This window comes from Streptopelia decaocto, assembly GCF_964273445.1.
Source record: "Streptopelia decaocto genome assembly, chromosome: 3".
Classification (NCBI taxonomy): Eukaryota; Metazoa; Chordata; class Aves; order Columbiformes; family Columbidae; genus Streptopelia; species Streptopelia decaocto.
This window is the reverse complement of record NC_138656.1, coordinates 77,419,113-77,437,980: the sequence shown is the minus strand read 5'-3', so window position 1 is coordinate 77,437,980 and position 18,868 is coordinate 77,419,113. Positions and strand designations below refer to the sequence as shown.

At 39.8% G+C, this 18,868-nt stretch overlaps 1 protein-coding gene across 2 annotated transcripts in view; it reads right to left on the bottom strand.

The window, feature by feature from the left end:
• ASCC3 (activating signal cointegrator 1 complex subunit 3) overlaps window positions 1–13,837 on the bottom strand; it is a 268,045-nt gene extending 254,208 nt beyond the window's left edge. The window contains exon 1 of one of the 2 annotated variants that reach the window (XM_082047295.1): window positions 13,311–13,837. The gene's annotated coding sequence lies outside the window, so the exon portion shown is untranslated. The remainder of the gene's footprint in view (window positions 1–13,310) is intronic. The other variant, XM_082047293.1, reaches the window with a different exon arrangement.
• Window positions 13,838–18,868: the final 5,031 nt, after the last annotated feature.

Below are 18,868 nucleotides of genomic sequence, written 5' to 3'. Positions count from 1 at the left end.
TGACTGGCACTTCAATTAAACAAGTTTAAAAAGATAATTCTCTCAAAACATTTGATAATCAAGACCCAACAGAAGGGAGGTGAGGGGCACACAGCATAGACAAGACATGGTGACATGCAGAGGTCACTCAGGAGGTTCTTCTTCTCTCTCCTCTCTAAAGGGAAGTTACCAGCAACAACGCAAAGTGGCAATTATTCCTTTAACACCACTAGCACAAGAGTATTACAGTGAAATCTATGTAGCTGAACTTTAGCTCCCAACAGCAATAAGTGATTACAACCCACGGGAAGATTTCCTCTGAAGCCAGCCCACGCTGGGACCCTTCAGGTCATTAACAGCCTCCGGCACTGATGCAGAGACATCCTTCTTGACAACTGCTTAGCCACTTCTAACCAACAAAACAGACAAAGAAAATTACAACAGGAAAAAAGAGGCTCATAATATATATAACACTGAAGTATTGTAAGAGATAAAAGTAAAAAAAGGGCTACCAGAAAGCTGAAAACAAGTATGCTTTGGGATCACAGGGCTCTCTCCAGGAGTACAGCCTAATTCTGTGCAGTCTTATTTCCTCTGTGAAACAAGCTCATATCTATACAGCAAAACACAGCTGTTCTCCAGCTGAATTTGTACTCATTACAAGCCTTTTACTGAAACTATTCTCAAAGTTGTTTAATTTCAAAAGGTGCCCACAGCTGAATTGTTTAATGAACTCTAATGCACAGCTACAGTTTCTGATGGTAGCAGATAGATAAAGATTTAGATTATTTTTTAAACAATTAATGATACTATTACAAACCTAATGATCTGCATCATTCTTAGCATGCCTGAAGATCATCGGCCATTCAGAATTAAATAACCTAAAATGGAGTTAATAAAATGTCTTTTGTTCCCCCCCAACAGGCATATACCGTACAGAACTCTGTGCTTTAATCCAATTATCCTTAACGTTTTTCTTCATTTAATGACTGCATTTGTATTTTAGCTATCAATTTTGCAATACAGCACAAAGGCAAATCCAGATGCAGCGTTCCAGTGACAGACAGAGAAATGTCACTGACTTGTCAGGTCTGCCTGTTTCCCCACCTCGCATTCAGATGCTTTTTAAGAAAAGCTATCACAACAGCTGATATTTTGGGGAAAATGTTATAACAATGAAGCTACAAAATGTGGAAATAGAAAACCTTTAACTGTGAAGGGACTGAAGGACGTGTTCAAATTCAAGCCTAGGAGCAGAGCCAAGCAACACTGCTGCTTTTGAGCTGTTCAGTGGATGTATGACACATAGGTCATCCTAGCATAGCTCCTCCTGAAAACACCGTGATCACTACAGCCACCATTATAGAAGTAACATGTCCAAAATTGAGGGAATCTAACCCAACATTGTTTGTTTGAACCCAACAAAAAAGGTAAATCACTCTCATACTGCTCCAATGACAGCACTGACATTGGTTATTAAAGATCACTCCATTTTGCCAATTTATTTTATACCTACACTCAAATACCTTTTTCTATAGAACTATGGTCCTTTACAATAACATATAACAATGTAACTGTAACATTATTAATTGTCCTTTCTGAAACAACACACGCAGTAATTTATGAAAGTTCGAACCCACTTGTTAAAAGTTCAGTTTTCACATACACTTTTAAGAGATTTTTAAAGCATCTCCAGCAGGCGCAGTTGTTAAGAAATTGAGATTTAAAGGAGTGTTTCTTCCTCCTTTATCCATCAACTTATTAATATTTTCTGAAACTAAAAACATGGAACCCCGGAGGGTTCAGCTGGCTGAAAATGCTGGGTCAAAAATGCTGTGGCCCTATGAGATGAAGTGTAAATTCACATTTGTTTTAAAATAAGTTACCTGCTTTCTCATAAAGCCTGCTGATGTAGATACCTGCCTGCATCATGATGCCTTGAAAGTGGATCAGCTACTGCTTGTCTTCCTGCAGCAATCATAAGGGTAACTAATTTCTTCTGGTTTAACAGAAATATACCCATTTGCCTGGAGCTTGATCTGAAGCATCTGCACTACGAAAAAATCCTGCTAATGTCTGCTGGTATTGGAACAAGGCCCTAAAGGGCAGCAGCAATTAAATCCTATTTACTATATCCCATATATAGAGATGCAAGACAAACTTACACCATCCTTCTCCCTATCCTCCCCTTGAGAAAAAGGTACCATTAGGTTATTTCATGTTTGTAGAGGGTCAAGTGGTATGGGAATTTAAGCTTGAGATCAGTACAGCTTTGCACAGTAAAAATCCTAATTTTTTTTTTTTTTTTTTTTTTTTTTAGGAAAAGAAACTGAAGTTTGAAGGCTATGAGGGTGATGAGACACTGGCACAGGTTGCCCAGAGAAGTTCTTGGTGTCCCATCACTGGGAGTGTTCAAGGTCATACTGGACAGGACTTAGAGTCATCTGATCTAGTGAAAGACTTCCCTGCTCATTGCAGGAGGGTTAGGCTGGATGATCTTTCATGGTCCCTTCTGACTCAAACCACTCTATGACTCTTAACACTATCTCAGATTTCCTGCCTCTCTTAAAAAAAAAAAACAAAAACATAACTTTCCACTAGACTTCTGTTTGTAAAACAGGAAGAGCACCTTTCTACAGCTTTGTGAAGATGAGATCCAATATCTTTCAAAGCTTATTTTACTTGTTTTAAAAAGAAGTGTGATTTTTAACGTTGTAACTTTTTAGGAGGCAAAGTAAAACATAAAAGCAGATTATACTCAGAATTCATACATGAAACCATTCAAACTTCATAGTTTTAAAGTAAATCTAACAGCAAACATGGATCATAATCTTAGCAGGGTTTTTAAATTGGAAAATGTGAAAAATTGCTACAAATATTATAAAGATAACTAACAGTACTGGAGAAGTTTTCCACTTTCTATTTTTACCAACTATTTAAGTTTTCCTCCCACTCTTGACCTTCCTATTTTCTCTATATATATCTTTCTCTTCTCTACTGAAATGTTACAAAGATTATCATCAAATAGTTTTTTTGTTGCTGCTGATTTGTTTTAAACTTATTTTAACACCTGTACTTTTTAACAAAACAAGCCAGCTTCCTGGTAGAGCTAAAAGAAGGGGATTGTGTAAGTGCAGGAATAACAGAGCATTAAGAGAATGACAGGTCAAAATCAGCAGCTGCACTATCCTAAAGTTCCAGCTTCTGTAGCCTCTAGTATTTGGTGTGTTACAGGTCCCTTAAAACCCTATGGCAATCATTTTGTTTAAACTATTAAAGGAAAATTAAGCCATGTTACCAGGTTTTGCCTATAATTCTTAAAACTATTAACTAGTTTCTTGCCGTCTATGTAAACTTCTCTTTTATAAAGCCCGAAGAAGTTACTATTGATTACTAATCTAATCAAAGAACATTACAAAGAAAAAGAGGCTTTAAACATCAGCAATTAATAGCAGGTTGCTATTGACCACATAGTATTTGGATCAAATGGCATTTTTACCTGCACTTGTCAAAGTGAAATAATTTCAAATGAAACAGAAGCTAAAAAGGCAAACAATATACCACTCATAGGGTTGTTTTGTTTTGTTTTAAAAAAAGGGTCAATGCAGTAACTTCTTTTATACTTTAAAGGCATTTAAAAACAGTAAAACAAATATTAGCACTGGATTATCTAAACCAAACACAAAGTCTGCAAGACCATGAGGACACATTGAGACATTTTAAATATATCCACACACACAGAATATTTTACTTCTTTACACAACTACGCAAGAGGAATAAAAATAAATCAGTCCTGAAGCATTACATTTTAGTGACATGAACACGTTTTCGAATTGCTACAATGAAACTCGGCAGCTTCATAACAAAAAAGTTCATATTTTATTTATCAACAAGTCTCAATATTTTTTTAAAAAACCCATATTTATTTGATGTGTATTTCTCACTGCTGTTCTAAACAAATAAATAAAAGCATTAGATGAAAAAGTTATCCTACAACAATGGGGATGTGTATCAGATTCACTTAAATTTCTTATCCAAGCATGTTTGGTACAAACAGTGCAAATACAGCATCTAGCATCAAAGCTGACAGCCAGGGATAATAGTGGTTTAATAATGTCTGAGACATCAACTATAACCAGTAGGCCAAAGCAAGATACTACAATATCAATATTTTCCAACTTTATATTTTGCACCTTTATAAGCAGTGCTATATGATGTAGCAACAATTGTGCACTTTCAGACATCTCATTTTCTGCAAAAGGCTCAGACATCACACTAGAATTCTCTCAAGTTGTCTCGGTTGAATATTGCTGATCTCCAGTCAAGACCATGCCAATCTTTGAAAGGGAGATGTCAAGATTATAGAATATGCACTCAGGAATAGCGGTTCCCCAATAACAGTATTCATCTCAGTGAATACCAGAATGCTTCAGCGTAATGAGGCAGCATAACAGTGCCTGTGTGTGCCATCAGTCATATAAAAGACAATTTCAGGATCCACACATTCAATAGAGTATTAACCCTTTCCAGATTCTCTCTCTCACAATTTCGGCCATGCATGTGGGATTAAACACCAGCTGCCTAACACTGCTCCTGCCCATGGCAGCTGGAGAGGCGTTTCCTGTGATTATGCCCAATGCTGTTCTGGTATGATGCCAAGTACGTGGCTTGGCCCAATAATGTGTTCATTTTAGAGGTGCTTTAAGATCATTACTAAGGATAGCTGTCATTTCTATAAATAAATAAATAAATAAATTTGAAAGATTTTTTTTTTTCCTGAATAATTCACCTTTCATTTCCAAGAACATAAGATGTAGTTCTGAGATGCAGATTGAGAAATGTCTGCAGTTTTACACCCCATCACCTTTTTCATTCCCTGCACCAAGAGGCAAACTGCATCCCATGCAAGAGACTTAAGACTTTCCTCACACATGGAAATGTACTATAAGCAAAACTCCAACTTCAAGACACATAATATGTATGTTCATTTAAACACTAGGCATGAGCCACAAACACAAGATGGGGCATGGAGGGGTGTTTGTGTTGTGGTTTAACCCCAGCCAGCAACTAAGACCCACACAGCTGCTCACTCACTCCCCCCTAGTGGGATGGGGGAGAGAATCAGAAGAATAATAGTGAGAAAACTCTTATGTTGAGATAAAGACAGTTTAATAAGTAAAGCAAAAGCTGTGCATGCAGGCAAAGCAAAATAAGGGATTCATTCACTACTTCCCACGGGCAGGCAGGTGCTCAGCCATCTCCAGGAAAGACGAGCTCCATCACATGGAATGGTGACTTGAAAAGACAAATGCCATAACTCCAAACTTCCCCCTTTCCTTCTCATTCCCTCAAAATATATACTGAGCATGATGTAACACAGTATTGAATATTCCTTTGCCCAGTTTGGGTCAGCTGTCCTGGCTGTGCCTCCTTCCAGCTTACTGTGCACCTGAAGCCTCCTGGATAAAAAGTCCTTAACTTGGTATGAACACTGCTTAACAACAACAAAACCTCAGTGCATTACCAACGTTCTTCTCATACTAAATCCAAAACACAGCACTATACCAGCTACTAGGAAGAAAATTAACACTATTCCAGATGAAACAAGGACAGTTTGGTTTTGCTTTAGCTTAATAAGGAACTCTCTGTGCCTCTCTCTTTTACACCATGCCATCAACAGAGGCTGAAAACAATCCCAGGGCCAGGGGAAAGGGGTATCTTACTCCATTCCAGGAAGGTTTGTCACTAAAGAAAAAGCAGGAGTTGTATGGAAGGTAAATATGGATGTATGTGTCCAAAGGGAGAAAAGAGAGGATGAATAACAATAGATAAGTGAAAGAAAAAACCTTTGAGCTAATGACAGCAGCAAAGTAAGGCATGTTGCACCTCACTGAGGCCATTCCAGCAAACTAACTGCTGTAATAATAGAATCATAGAATAGTTTGGGTTGGAAGGGACCTTCAAAGGTGATCTAATCCAAATGCCTTGCAATGACCAGGGACATCCTCAACTGAATCAGGTTGCTCAGAGTCCCGTCCAGCCTGGCCTTGAATGTTTCTAGGGATGGGCCATCTACCACCTCTCTGGGCAACCTGTGCCCATGTTTTGCCACCCTCACTGTAAAAATTTTCCTCCTCATGTCTAGCCTGAATCTCCCCTAATACATAAATGCATAACTACTGTGATAAGACAATGCTAGAGCACCTGTTCAGATGGCAGTAAGAAAGTCTCCATAACACATTCCTGTACTAAAGACCTGCCTAAGTTTGAATCTACAAGTACACACAAGGATACAGTGTCCAACTCTAACTACTGCCATAGAGATGGCATTGCCAGGCTCTCTGCAATGCAGCTTCAGCAGGTAAAAGAATTGCTTATAACAGTTGCTAAAGATTCACCAAAAAATTTTAATGGAATAAACCACTTGAGATTACTGCACAGGGGTACAACTGGACGACTACTTGCAAATGAAAATTTGTACAAGTAATAATCAGCAAGCATAACAGACTTACTGTAGCAGAAAACCAATACTAAAAGATTTTATCTTTCTTCTGAGCTCTAATGGGAAGGCAAGAATAGAAAGGACCTGTATTCTCTCATGTGCCTAGTCTGCTTTAAAAATAACATTCTGCACAGATCAAGTCAAACCTTTAAACACATTATATGACCTGTGATAACAAGTAATCTTGCCACCCTTGGGGCTTAATTGTATTTCCACAGTTGATTACCATATCAAAGACAACAAAAGGTCTAAAGGTGGCCACAAGCAAAATTTACCAAGGCAAGCTTTCCCATTCTAGCATCACTTCTAAACCATGCAGGGAAGTTGTTTCCTGGTCATCCACCTCCCTTGCCTTCTCCCAAGAGAAGAGTTTACATGTACATTAGCCCCTTCAGAACATCAGAAGGTGGTCACCCATAACACTTCACTTCAAAACATAAGTGAAATTGATCTGGAAGGGTGAACTGACCTTACACTACATAAAGGGAGAAAATGGATGCATCTACATGTCAATATCCTGCAGCAACTAGAAAGAAAAGCAAGAACCAGAAAATAATCATATTGAAAAATGTTTTTGCAAAGATACAGTGAACGGTATTATACTAGAAGCATTTAAGCATAACATAATTGTGGAAGAGGTAAAAATCATTGCATTAGAGGTCTTCTAGAAAGATTTGTAAATACTATCTATACAAACCTACGCAAGCACTTTAATTCAACCAAGGTAGGTTAACATGAGGAATTATCAAGAACAGCATCAGCTTCAGTGTGCAGTCAGGTATGTCTCTTATAGATAACATACAACTTTGTATGGACAGAGACAAGTATGACATTCTGTGAAAACCCAAACATTTTTTTTTAATTAGCTAGTAACAGAAGAGATAATGACTCAGATTAATACCATTGACCTTCATAAACTGGACCTCTACTTTGGCAGGGCAAGAATAGTACTTATTTTTATTAACTTTTTAAAATAAAGCTATAATAAGAAACTCACTTTTGGATAATGCAAAATGTCTTTAATTAACTGAAATACAAATGCATATAATAAAAGCTTACTGTTGTGATAGTCAAAGCTGAGGAAGTAAGTAAACTTAAATGAATAATTGGCTTTCAAAAAAAAAAAAGATAAATTACACTTGGCTCATGAGTTTGGTGTACAATTAAGATCAGGTTCTGCTTTTTATTTTCTTCTCAGAAATAAGTTTCTTATGCTTGGTACACAGAAAGTCCAAAGGACTCTTCAATGGAAATGCAACTACCACAAAGAAAGCAATTTTAGAATTAGAACTTAAAAAAAGAGTAGTGCTGCATTCCTGTAATATTACAATGCGTGCAAACTAGAACTAAAACTAACAGTAGCTGCCCACCCTTCCTGGGCTGACTGCCTATAGGCTGGCAAGACACGCAAGAGGATTTTTGAGAAAGACACCTGTGTATGGTTTCCTACAGCGAGAAGACCCCCAACCATCTTCTCACAAAGCTTGTAACCATCAGAAATGCATGCTTATTCCATGAGAAAATGGGAAGGAGGACAAAAACTGAGGCATAATGTTACTGTTCTTGGCTGATGTCATGAAAATATGCCTGTTATGTCTCTAGTAACATGCGGATTTTAAAGCAGGATTTTTTTTCCAGTTGTGCATTTTTAAAAATGGCTTAATTTCTTGATAGGCAGTCATATTCTGTTAGAATGTATGTAAAATTTCTTAAACACTATAAAAAATTTACTGTAAGCTAAGAAATACACACATTTTAGTCAAGATTCTCCTATTAAACAATTAAAAGCCTTTTAACAAGTACCACGAGTGTTTAGCACAGCAGATATACAAAGTTTTCAGATTACAGAATTAACTTTTAAAGACTCGCTATAAACAAAAATGCCACACTAACAAGAAAATAATACAACCAAGCATTTTATTTATATTCATGCTTCAGAGGCCACACAGCTCCATACCACAGGATGTCATGCTCAGCAATAAAAACTCAGGGAAAGGAGAAGCAAAGGGGGGAACTCTTCCCAAGCAACTGTTTCATGTCTCTTATTTTCTCCCTGTCTCACAGCAGAAGGGAGTGAGAGGCTGGGAGGGTGTCTGGCTGCTGGTTGTGGTCAACTCACCGCAAATAATAAATTTATTGAAAGAAATGGAAGAGAGGACTTTCAGAGATCCTCTTCATTCTTCCTTAATCTTCCAAGAAGTGGACAAACTCTTCTCCCTTAGAGCAGCAGCTAAGAATAATTCCTTTCCAGTTCTTGAACTAACTAATCAGAAAACAGCTTCCAAATACAGACTCACTAAGCAACTCAGTTCAGCAGTCTTCACCGGTGTGCTGGTTTGATTGAAAATGGGTTAATTTTCTTCATGCAGTTAGAAACCTTTCTTTTCCATAGCTAGCACGCTCATTATTTGGACTTTGTTAGAGAACAAGAGATAACACAGAGCTAATGTTTTTCATTGCTGTGGTCTGAGAGCCAAGGACACTCTAAGTGCTCTGCCCACAGGTGTGAGGCATCGAGGAAGGAGGGCACAGATGGGGCAGAGCTTGACTGACATCCACACTGATCTGTTAGAGCATTCCGTCCCATTAGCATCATGCTAATTATTTAAGGATAGTCAAGACTTCCTGTTTTGCGGGCTCTCTGTTGCACAGCCAGGGGAGTTTGGTTCATGACGCTTAGTTCGGCCTTTTGCTGTTTTGCAGAGGCCGTTGAGCCTTTCTCCTCTCTTTCCTCTCTCTGGGATTGGCTCTGGGACCAGCTGCTGTTTTCCTGGGACTGGCTGCTCAGCATGTTCATGAGGAATTGCCTCGAGTATCTTTTCTATTTTATATATATATTTACTAGTAGTGTATTATTAAACTGTGTTTATCTCAATCCAAGTTTCTCCCTTTTGATTCTCTCCCCTGTTGGGAGGCGTGTGGGAGGGGGTGGGTGAGCAGCTATCACTGTTGTATTGCTACCTCAGGTTAAACCACGACAAGTTTCAAATTAAGGTGTGATTGATATAGATATAAATGTTCCTATCTATGTTTTAAGAAATATGTGGATGCATGCAAATAAGCCACTATTGTACAAACCCATCTATTTATTCTCACAACTTCCTCAGAATCCAATTTACAACTGGAAACCTGAAATTTATTCCACAAATCACCTGATAAACGCTTCAATCACTAGCCCATCATGCCATGATGACCTGTTCTTACTGTATGACCAGCTTATGATTATGACTCAAGCCTGTAGTATCAGATTCAGTTTACTTTTAGACCAGGCAAACTTCCAATATGCCTTTGGGCAAGTGAGAGTAACAGATTGCTCAGAGTAAATACATGCCACAGAATAAATGATGAGAAAAATCTAGGGAGGTGTGTAATCTATATCCCTAAATTGTGATCCTAAACTCAACATACAACAAATGAGGAGAGGCTAGTAACTTTTCCCTCCCTAAAATATCAGTTTGATAAAACATTCTCCATCTTCTTGTTACAGATATTTTTCTTTAGCATGAACAAGATTTAACAAGCCAGAAAAAGAACATGTGTTTTACTTTGCATCTCAGAGAATTTGCAACTCAGAGGCTGGCCTCCAAACTCTAGTCCACAATGTTAATGTACTGAATCAAGCAAAGAAAATATCAACTGCCCTCTCAGCAAGGACAAACTGGTCTAGCAGAGCCATTCTAGCCTAATCTAGCCTAACTCTTTCTTGGTTTCTCCCTAGCCTAATGGATCTTCAATAAACTATACAAAGTTGTGTACAACTTCAAGAGGAATATTCTATACAAAGTGACTAGAACAACCTCAGGGAACAGAGGGCACAGGGATATGTAACACAACTGGTTAATTCAGTGAGCACTGTTACCACAGAACCAGAGATTATTACCTCTTCTTCTTTCAATCATGTTTTCAGGTGTCTGCAGAAAGTGTTGTGGTAGGTTGACCAAGGACAGCAGCCAAGCAACCACACAGTAAGTAAGAAGAAAAGTAAGAAAACTTATGGATTACAGAATGGTTGGGGTTGGAAGGGACCTCTGAAGATCATCTAGTCCAACCCACCTGCTAAAGCAGGTTCACCTAGAGTAGATCACACAGGAATGGGTCCAGGCAGGTCTTGAATGTCCCCAGAAAAGGAGACTCCAGAACCAATCTGTTCCACTGCTCTGTCACCCTCAAAGCAAAGAAGTTTCTCCTCATATTCAGATGGAACCTCCTATGCTTCAGTCTGTGCCTGCTGCCCCTCATCCTATCGTTGAGCACCACTGAAAGGAATCTGGTCCCATCATCTTGACATCCACCCTTGAGATATTTATAAACATTAATGAGATCGCCTCTCAATCTTCTCTTGAGATATTCTCGAGATACCAACAGTTTCACAGAGGAAAGAAAGAGAATTGCTGACTACTGAAAGGTAATATGAAAGTGGAGGCATCACTGGATTTGTTTTCCTTTTTGTTCAGTACATTGTCTAAGCACCTGCCACTGGCTGCTATAGAAGAGAGACAGTAGACACACATTTTGTTTGAAAACAGAGCTGCAGGGTGAGATCACAACACAGATTCTGAGGATTACAATTTTAAATTTAGGAATCCAATGTCTCTATATCTGTTTGTGAGTCCAACCCTTGTTTCCTTCTCAGTTTAGCCACAAGGTACCATATTTCTAACAAACTTCCAACTACACATTGTAGAGCATTTGTTAAACTGCTTTTAATTAGATAAGTTTGTCCAAATTAAAGAGATATCCAACATGGACAGTAAAATGTATTATATTAAAGCAAGAGTAAGAAACTGCAAAAAACAGAGGATGCCCAGGAACAACACATTAGTTGCAGTTTTGCTGAAACACATCTACAGACTACAGCAAGTGACAATCATCACATCATTTGTCATACTGGAAACATGGAAAAACATGGAAAGCGATGGAACAACAGGAAACATGAATACTTAAAGACTAATGTCTTAAAATATACCATGTTGTACTGCTACTAGTCAGTATTAAAGACTCCATTACAGTATTGTTTTCATTGCTGGGCACCTTTTCTTTAGAAAGACACATACCAGTTCAGAAGGATGCAGTAGGGAATAACAAAAATGAACAGCAATGTACAAGACATAACCTACTAGGAAAGATACAACAAACTTGGGTTAGATGTGTTACTGGGAGAAGATATACACTGATATATTTTAAATACATACATGAGGGCTGTAGAAAGGAGGAAGAAGAAAATAAAGGCGTGAAAAAGAACAGTGTGTGCTCTTCTTAGTTTTAAAACCAGAAAGCCTACCTAAGTATCATTTCAGGTTTAGCTTCAAAGAAAGCTCCATAAACAGAACTGCCAGAATACTGTCATTTGACAATTTCTTACCTTCTCTCTGATTCAATAGAACTAGTGATCTCACCTCTTCCAAAGGCCACTCTAGCTTTTAGAGAAAACTGAGCAGGTCTAACACTTAAACTAATTTATACAATGCATAAAGGCCATAGTTGAGAGTTGGTCAGTGTTCCCATATAAACAGAAAGAGAGTTCCTCCAAATATCTAGACACCTAATTCCAGGATGACACAATTTTACTCTGTCACAGGCAGAAGCAAGTCAGATCCAAAGGAAATTATTTTACTATGGTACCTGCTGAAAAGTAGTGTGTGTTTACCTAGACTCAGCACCTCACTGATATAATTAACGTGGTCTTCAAATGAAAGCCAGCTTGCATCTGAACTGACAGTTGGTTTGGTTTTCTTCCTCCTAAAAATTTGTCTCTGCAACCTACCTTGTGGACATACATAACCCTTGCTGCATCTTCTCTAGAACTTCTAGTATTTTTTCTAGTCATTGACCAGATTCAAGTCAGGCCTACCCTCAAGAAAATAACTAAGCCTGACTATTAGGTCTCTTTGCAAAAGTGAAGACTACTGGTTCTACTTCTATGGTACTGTTCCCCAGCCAAGTCTTCTAAACAGCTGAAAACTGAAAAGGGTCTACACAAATGTTAGTACATTAGAAACAACAAAATCTAAATTCAGAACTCATAGGAAGTTTTACATAAACGTTATTATTTGAATTCCAACAGAATAAACGCCCCTGAAAGGTAAGCCTTAGGACACTAGAGATATTCATGCGTTTTACAAAGCTGTCACTTTACCATAACCAATCAAAGTGAAGCAAATAGTACTTGAAATTGAACAACACTCTACATGACCACATGCTGGTTTCTCATTCTTCATTTCTAGTTCTCTACATTTATTAATACCAGTAGTAAGTACTGAAAGTATTCAGGTCCGTTCAACACCTGTGCCGTTTTCCGCTCGACAAAACTCCCGTTATCCGTTTGAGTATACACACTGACGCCAAGACCGGAAACCGAACGAGAGGAGAACGTGACCCGGCCTTTTATTACTGATCTGGTACCGCCCGCTGAGCTGAGCGCTGGGGCTCGAGCACACGCCGGCCCTGGGGCCCGTGCCCGCCGGGGGGCTGCCAGGCCTGGAACCGGCCAGTCACCCCGCTGCCCCGAAACCGCCGGTCCCCGCCAGCAGCCCCGTTCCGCCCTCCCTCCCCCAGAAGCCGGGGCAGAGACCTGCGCAGCGGGGGCACGACTCGCACCGCCACCGGGCTGGGGCGGGCCGAGCGGCCCCGCTCTCCGCCAAGGAGGCCAGAACGTGGCTCCGGAGCACCGGCCATTAATAACGTGGCGTGAAGCAACATCCGCTCCGTCTGCCGGAGCGCAGCGATGCTCCGGCCTCCGCCAAGGCCGCCGCCCGAACCCGGCGAGCTCCGGCCGCCCGCCCGCCCCGCGCAGCCGCCGGACCCCCGCCCGCTCGAGCGCGCAGCGCACCTGCCTTCCGGCCTGCCGGTTCCGCTGCCGTGAAGAGCTGGCGTGGCGCGACACTGCCGTAAAGCGAGCAGGCGGGGCGTGCGCGGCCGTGTCTCCGGTGCGCTGTGCTGGGCCGTCCGGCCCGCTGCTCCGCTTCGCGGGGCGCTGCCCCGTCCGCACTGAGGACGTGCCTCTGTCACCCGCAAACCTCCCTGCGTCTCCGGTGCCGTGCGCGGGCTTGCCCCGGCTGCAGGCCGCGCCTCCACCTTCCCCCGCCTACTGCCCTTTCTGTGCAGAAAAGCGCGTCTCGCCGAGGGCCCGCGGCTGCTGCGCGGCACCTCCGCCCGCCCGCCCGCCCGCACTGGTTCTCTGCGAGATGAAGTACCGTGCGGGCAGCTCCTGGCGCCGTGCCTGCCCCCGCTTCTGTGCCTCGGGCTTCCCCGGCCGTGGGTTTCCGTGGCTTTCAGTTCAATATGCTCTTAACGGGCTCCTCCATTACTGCACACTTGCTGCTTCCCAGACCTCGTCTCTGTATCTGCGTGTGCCTTGTGTGCTCTTCTGCACGTCTTTATTCAGCCTTGTGTGTGCCTGAGCAGTGGGGTTTCTAATCTAAAGACCAAGCTGTGGAGGGAGAAAGAAGAATGTCAGATAATTTTAGGACAAAACCCAAGTTGCAAGGAAAAAAAGTTCTCATTCCAGAGTGCTTGGGTGTCAAGGCAAGTACATCTGGACTCTTAAGAGGCTTCCAGTGGGGCAGCTGTTAGTATTCAGATGATGTATATCTGACTTCTGTCTTCCGAAGTGTATTTTCTGTGTTCTGTCTTGCAAAGCTTGTAACACCACTCTTTTTTTGAGATCTCTGAACTGCTTTCATCTGTGCAATTCTGGCAAGTATTCTGCTTATATAAAACCAGTCAAGCACTCATGCATGTATGCACTTGTGTGTGTATTTGTACAGTTGGAGATGTTCAAAAACACTCTCCCAGGAAGACATGAATATATTCCATCCTTGCTAAAAAAAATGGAAAACATAGACAGTTTAGAGAAATCGTAAGGCATGTGTGTCTTGGGTTTGGTAGATAGTTATGTGTAACTAGTTATGTTTCTGAAGCACTCATCTGTACAGTATTCAACTAGTCTGAACACTGGAAATACTGAATTGTGATCAGTTCTATTGAGTTGTAAAAAATCTTGGTAGTGAAATTAAGCAAGACTAACAAGGATTATCATTAAGTTCCTGCAGCTTGGTGCTAGATAGCTCAGGATTTCAGTTTTTGTAGCATAATTTTACAATCGTATTCTGAAATCAAATGTGTGTGTATTTTAAATACAGTATTGTGTATTTTAAATACAGTATTTTGTATTTCTAATGCATGCATCTGTAAGCCAAAGTTAAGTATGATTTTAAAAAGACAGCATCTTAATATAATTAACAAAGAGAGCATTTCTCTTATGAATCCTAATACTCTGTTTTCACCTCTGGTTTTATATTCTTTCTGAATGCAGAGTTTTAATGGAAAGTAAGGACAAGTCATTGGCATATTGCTTTCTTTAAAGGTAGGGGAAAATTCTGTTACAGACTTATAGGTCAGAGCTGTCACTTAAATTCTAGAGATCTACCCTTCCTTCCTGACTCCCTGGAACACGTACCTTGCATAAAAGCAAGTTTCCAGCCTAACCAAATCAAGACTTTTTTTCTTATTGAGCACAGACTGAGGCAAACTTTCCCAAGTGTGTATACTCCCATTTGTAGGTGAAAAACCACTTCGAATGTTTTCTAGTAGATAAACAGCATACAGAGATACTTAATGAAGGGTACCTTTTCTTAACAGATATTTGGGATGAATTCTACAAAGCTAGTCTTTGCAAGGAGTACTTTGGCTTTGTGAGCTCATGTCACCCACAGATCTCATAAAATCACAGGCTGTCTCTCTTTGAGTTGTACTCAAAATCTTGTTTATGGGCAAAAGAGAACTCACCATATATATCAGACAAATAATTGACTTTCAGCCCAATTAATGTTTTAACAGTCTTGACAGTACAAGTTATCAACTAGAGAAAAGTCACTCCCTTTTATAATGCAGCTAAAACCTTTGTAGTATCTACCATTTTCTTTTGTGTTATGGTCACCTTTCAAGACCCTAAGGTCAACATATCTGTCCCACTCGAGGAGAGGCTTACAAGATGTTGTCAGCATCATGAGGTCTTCCCTCACAATAACATTCCTGGTGGGGGTTTTGTTCTCTTTGCCAGGAGGTGTATGATGCTACTTTCTTCCTCCCCTGTCTTGTAACCTGATTGTGTTTGTATGTTTTCATACAATCTGTTTCCTTCTCGTTGGCTCCCAGCTCAAGTCTGAGAGTTGCCCTACAGCCTTCCCAGCCTCAGCTGGCAGAAATGGCAATCATTTTGTACAACCTGACTGCCTCAGTTTGTCAGACCACTACCATGTGTGGTATTGACAGAGGTTAAGATAAAACACATCAGGCCATAGTCCCTTGACCACTAGAAAATTCTTAAAGCAAGCTAAAACTAACTCAGGCTGAGGCAAGCCCAGACAAATTCTGAGACCCTGAAGTCCTCTACTAATGGAAAAAATATTCCATTTACTGGGTTACATTTGTTTCCTTATCTTGGAAAATGATGAAACTTAATGGTTTTGAGGCTCTTCCTTTTTTTCTTGATATTAATTTCCTAGCAGACATTGGGAATATACCACAACCTTACTATGACCTGTCTTTCAAAGACTTTAGATGCATAAAAGCTTGTACATGCTAACCTACTACTGTTCCAATTATCATTTATGAAGCAAATTTTTAAACTAAGGGGCCTATGTCCTTGGTTGTATTAATACTGAATGTATGTATGAGGTGATGGCTTACAATAGAGATATTATCTGCTAGATTTTTAGTGGACATGAAGTGCAAGACATTGGATGAAACTAATTTTATCAAATGCAGTCAATTTAACTTAGACTTACAAAGTACCTTGGAAAAAAAAATCTTATTTCCTTCAATGTATACTATTTTTTTGAACATATGTTATGTATAAAAGTGATAAAAAGGTTATTCACAGAGAGGGATTGGTCTTAAAAGTTTTACATTCTTGCTATACAGAAATCTGTTCTCTGCTTGACTTCTGCATTTGCTTAAGAATCAGTGGAAGCACACAGGTTCTGTCCATCTCACCCTAAAATCAGATTAATCATACTAAGAGTGCCAGTGCTTCTCAATTGTCAGAAAGGGAGCATAAAATAACCAGCTCACATGTAGATATGTATATATTAATGTAATATCCAAAGTTAGCCAAAGGGAGATATATAAGGTGAGTACAATTTCATCCTGTTTATGGACTAAGATGGACAGAAATGTAAATTATGACATCAACTTATGAGCAATTTGCTCCTCAGGAAAAAAAAGTTTTTTTTCTTCTTATTCCTTCTTAGATTGTTTGTTTGATGTCCACACCTTAAATAATCCTTTGTTTATTCTCTTTTTTTATAGTACTAGATCTTTGGCAGCATTTCAGTATTATTTAGTTCTCAATCTGCAGTTCACTATGTTGTGTCCTTTGTTTGACTGTTAAGCCTCTTGCAGGTCCAATAAAGCTGTAAAAAGTCTCTCTGCCTTTTGCATCAAATCCTTCCAGCAGAGCCATGTGAGAAGTTCTAACTCGAATTTTAGAAAAAGGTTTCAGTGAAGTAGGTCCAAAATTGTAGAATCTGGGAAGCAAGAAATGTATCTGATTAAAGTTTGCAAAATACCATGCGAGTTTACATGAGTGAATTCACTACTGTATTTCTCACTTTATGTGTTTCTTAACATAATTGCACTCAGTTAAACAAGGGAGAACAACGGGTGCTCACCAGACTGTTCCCTAGGTTGTGGTCACTGTGAGTGCTGCCAGCTGGTGACACTTGAATTATTACCTGCAAATACATTCTAATTTATGGGCTATTGAATTGGCTCTTGTTTCTTTTTAACAACTAAAAACTAATCCTCAGCTGTCTGTAGAAGGCCTCATCAACTTCCTCACCCTGATCTGGTGGCCTGTAATAGACACCCACAACAGTATCACCCCTGCCAGCCTGCCCCTTAAGTCTCAAAGATTCAGAAAAGAAATGGGTTGGTAATTAGAATGACCTCATCTTTACTTTGACAACAGAAAACTTATTAAACCACTGTGCTCCAAAAATTCCACAAATTCGAGTTCTGTTGAAGTTGTAAGACGAACCTGACAGACATCCTTGACTTACTGTTGTTCTCTGCTGTGTTGGGAGTATTGAGCATTCAGAATTAAACTGCTCTCTGCAGATGCCACTGTTACCAACGCTGGGAGAAGAATTTTAAATCAATGTTATTATGCGAGGATAATGCAGCTTCCTGAGAAAACAGCCCAAATCTCTATTGCCCGTGATTACAAAGTAATCATATTGTGCATGGCCACAACTGCAATGCTAGCAAAAGTCAGTGTCGGAGATGCTGTCATTCAAACGAGCTATAATTCTTTACAGTCGTCTTGTTCCCATGGCTTTTAATACTTTATTTGAAAGTAGCACAGATAGTGTAAGTGCTCTGTGCGTTCTTGAAACTTAATACTCAGTGTGTCATAAGAAAATACTGCTGAAGAAAATATGCATTAGAAAATATGTAGACGCTGCTGAATAAAAATTCATAATTCAAATTTGTTCTTTGAGACCTGAGCCTTTTTTAATGTAATGCAGGCTACATAAAGGGGATATATCATCTCCATTATTACTGGTTCTACTGCTTTGCTCTCTGGCTTCAATCTATTCATATTATCTTCTACCGGATATGAATGTAGCCAGATTTAACACCCAGTTGCTCTTCTTTAACATTGTGATTTTTCAGAGCAATCTTAGGTTTTGTCCAGGGTTTTTCAGGTTAATTAAGCAGTGTGGTGTTCCTTCTGTGCTGGTGAATATCAATGTAGCTAGAATATAAAATATATTTCTTATTAGTCTTTATTTATGTTTAGCTGTAATTTATTAAATCTGTTCAGAAGTATAACAGTATTAGTTGCTTCACATATCACAGTATCACAGTATCACAGTATGTTTGGGATTGGAAGGGACCTCAAAAGATCATCTAGTCCAATCCCCCTGCTGGAGCAGGAACACCTAGGTGAGGTCGCACAGGAACATGTCCAGGGGGGTTTTGAATGTCTCCAGAGAAGGAGACTCCACAACTTCCCTGGGCAGCCTGTTCCAGTGCTCTGTCACCCTAACTGAGAAGAAGTTTCTCCTCAAATTTAAGTGGAACCTCTTGTGTTCCAGCTTGATCCCATTACCCCTTGTCCTATCATTGTTTGCCACTGAGAAGAGTCTGGCTCCATCCTCATGGCACTCACCCTTTATATATTTATAAACATTAATAAGGTCCCCCCTTAGTCTCCTCTTCTCCAAACTAAAGAGACCCAGCTCCCTCAGCCTTTCTTCATAAGGGAGGTGCTCCACTCCCTTAATCATCTTCGTTGCCCTATATGGATAAAGAGTATAGAAATATCATATACATTCTCATAATATAATAGGATTCTGGTGTGGTAGTGGACAAGTTGTC